Source organism: Notamacropus eugenii, chromosome 3, assembly GCF_028372415.1.
Source record: "Notamacropus eugenii isolate mMacEug1 chromosome 3, mMacEug1.pri_v2, whole genome shotgun sequence".
Taxonomy (NCBI): domain Eukaryota; kingdom Metazoa; phylum Chordata; class Mammalia; order Diprotodontia; family Macropodidae; genus Notamacropus; species Notamacropus eugenii.
In genome coordinates this window covers 369342767-369346005 of record NC_092874.1, presented here as the reverse complement: position 1 = coordinate 369346005, position 3239 = coordinate 369342767, and the positions used below count along the sequence as shown (strand labels likewise).

At 36.4% G+C, this 3239-nt stretch overlaps 1 pseudogene; it reads left to right on the top strand.

The window, feature by feature from the left end:
• The first annotated feature begins 841 nt into the window (after positions 1-841).
• On the top strand, positions 842-2206 carry LOC140531682 (tryptophan--tRNA ligase, cytoplasmic pseudogene; annotated as a pseudogene).
• Positions 2207-3239: the final 1033 nt, after the last annotated feature.

The window sequence follows — 3239 nt, the reverse complement described above, 5'->3', positions numbered from 1 at the left end:
AAGTGATAGACTAGAGATGCAGAACAAGACATAGATTTTCAGACTTTTCCATCATGTGGATTTATTTCATGGATTTTTCAAGAAAGAATTTTTGTTGGTGGAGAATGTAAACACTGGTTACTGATACTGACATCAAAAAAGGAAGAAAAGGAAAAAAGTGCCTCGACCACAAAGAAATTAAGCTCTGTTCCCAGAGTAATTTGTATTTTTCAGAAGTAGGACACAAACACAAGTTTACCAGCTTTCAATTCTCAATAATAGTCTATCTTTCAATCAATAAAGTTTGTTTTTACCAATCACCCAAATATTCAACCAATTCCACCAACCACTCCACCCTTCTCCATGACCCCTTATCCTTTCCATCTGTACTCCAAGTTTCTGGGACCAACTAATAGATAAGATTTATGCCGTAAGAGCCAGCCCTTCTAATCACCAGAGAGATTGAGGCTGACACATTTTAGATATAAAAGTGTGTGCTGTGTGGAGATGGTGGTAGAGATTGACCAATGAGCCTGGTCACTATGCATATGCAGCAAATTCTGATGATGAACTCCCCATGCTCCCCCCCCCCCACACATGTACAGGTATTGTTTCTAGCCTGCTTACCATGTGAAAAAGAGGAGATTTTCAGGTGTTCACTAAGGCAGAACTGAAAATGTTTGCTAAAAGTATTAACCAGCTCCGAAACACTTCAACCTGCTGTCACTGAGGCCAGCAGTGGCTACAGCACTGGGACCACAAGCCAAGAAGGACTGAGCTTCTGTTTTGTTATTCTGAACTACTGAGTACAATCACTTGTTATCCTGAAGCACTTTAATTTCACAAATCTAAGCTGTGGAAAATGGACAATGTTCTGGATGGTGAACCATATCCTTCCTTTCCACTGGAGCTGTTCAAAAGCACAACAGCCCAAGGAGAAGTTATCCAATCATTAAAAGTAGAAAAAGCACCAAAGGATGAAATTGATTCAGCTATAAAACAATTGTTGTCCCTAAAAATAAATTACAAAGAAATGAGAGGACAGGATTATAATGCCAATTTCCCTCCCACAAACTACAGACTTGACAGTAGCGAGAAGACTGATCCACTGAAGGGAAGAGGATTTTGTAGATGATCCTTGTACTCTGCAGATCATCAAAGGCATCAACTATGATAAGCTTATAGTCCAGATCAGAAGCAGCAAGTTTGAAAAAGCACTGATAGATTATATTGTGAGGATCATAGGACAAAAATCACATCATTTCCTGAATGGGGGATCTTTTGCAGTCACAGAAACATGAGCAATATTATTGACGCATATGAAAATAAGAAGTCATTCTATCTTAAAACAGGCTGAATTTCTTCTTCTGAAGCAATGGTGGTAGGTTATCTTACTCCATTTAATTCATAAAGTAGATGATTGATAATGAAAAATACCTCTGGAAAGAGCTAACACTTGAGCAAACATATGGCTATACAGTAGAAAACACAAATGTTATCATAGTCTACAGTTTTGACATAAATAGAACTTTCATCTTTTTTTTGGCCTGGAATACATGGGATAAAGTCCAGATTTCTATAAGAATGTAGAAAATTCTAAAATATATCACATTTAATCAAGTAAAAGGCACCTTTGGCTTCACTGACAGTGAGTGGTTTGGAAAAATTAGGTTTCCTGCTATCCAGGCTGCCCCACTCTTCAGTAGCTCATTTCCACAGATTTTTCAGACAGGACAAATATTCAGTATTTTTTTCTACGTGCTGGATCTTTATTTTAGAATGACAAGAGATATGGCCCTAATTGTGGGCTATCCCAAACCAGCCTTGCTTCATTCTACCTTCTTCCCAGCTCTGCAGAGAGCCAAGACTATGCCTAGAGTTCCAGTAATTCCCCAAATCTTCCATTTTCCTCACTGACACAACCAAGCAGATAAAGACCAAGGTCAACAAATGTATTTTCTGGAGGTTAAGGCACCATAGAGGAACACAGACAGCTCAGAGTTGACTACGTTATTGATTTGTCTTTCATGTACCTCACCTTCTTTCTAAAGGAGATGAAAAACTCAAGCAGATAAGACAGGATTATACATGTAGAACTATGCTCACTAGGAAGCTAAAGAAGCTTCTTATTAAAGTCCTTCTATCCTTGATTGACAATCACCAGGCCTGGCACAAAGAGGTTAAAGAGTTCATGATTCCAAGGAAACTATCTTATGACTTCCAGTAATATATATCATATGTACATCTGAGTTTAGATACTCAGCACTTAGATACACAAAAATTCATCAATATCTACCTGATTGGATTGCTATCACGCATAGTCAGCTATCAATTCTTAGTTATCATACAGACAACTGAGAGTTGAAAGCAACCTCTCATAAATTCTGTCCATAGCATCCCTGATAAGTGGTGATTTTTGCGTTATCTTATTTTCTATATGCCATATGTCATCCCTGTTTCTTCTTCTGAATTAGCATATAACAGCTTAATATAGACACCAACATAGAGATGTCCGTACTTTGTAAATATCATGTAGGCAAAATAAAGAATTCCAGAAGTTCATTTTCTACTACAAAATTAATGAAATAATCTGCATCCAGTGTGTGAAGAAAGTTGATCATTCATTACCTGGTAATCCAAGCACTTAAATTCTCAACAAGTTCAGAAAAGTACAATACATCTATCTGTCCTTATATTTGGTACAGATACTAAAAAAAAGTCCATTTCCAATCTTCCTCAGTGTTCTAGATCTATTTTTTATATCCAACTTCGGACAAAAATGTAAACGTATGTATAGCTAGGATCAAAATGCCCTTTTTGCTGAGCTAAAAAGCTGTTTAGGAAATTGATATTGGTATTTAGTGAGTTTAACTCTGGTGAAAGCTGTTTGAGCAGAAAAGTTGTCTTCCTCTAATATTAATGATAAGTTTTACTACTAAATATTATCTCAACTCACCCGAGAGCAAATCTTGATACAATTCTGGTATTCCAAATGATGCTTCAATATAGTTTACAGAGTACTTATAAAACTATGAGGTCCTTTATGGGTAGAATTTTCCTTTTTCTTTTCTAAACTGCTTTCTGATGTCTTGCCCATAGCCCTTGTTCCACAAATCATGCTTTCCTGATGATAATTTTCCAGTATTTCTAAAACAAAGAACAATTTATGACAAAGGAACTATGAAATGATTTTGTCATTTCACTTTTCATATGTAAAATGTTGGAGAAAGACATTAACCAAATTATTTGATTCCTCTTTC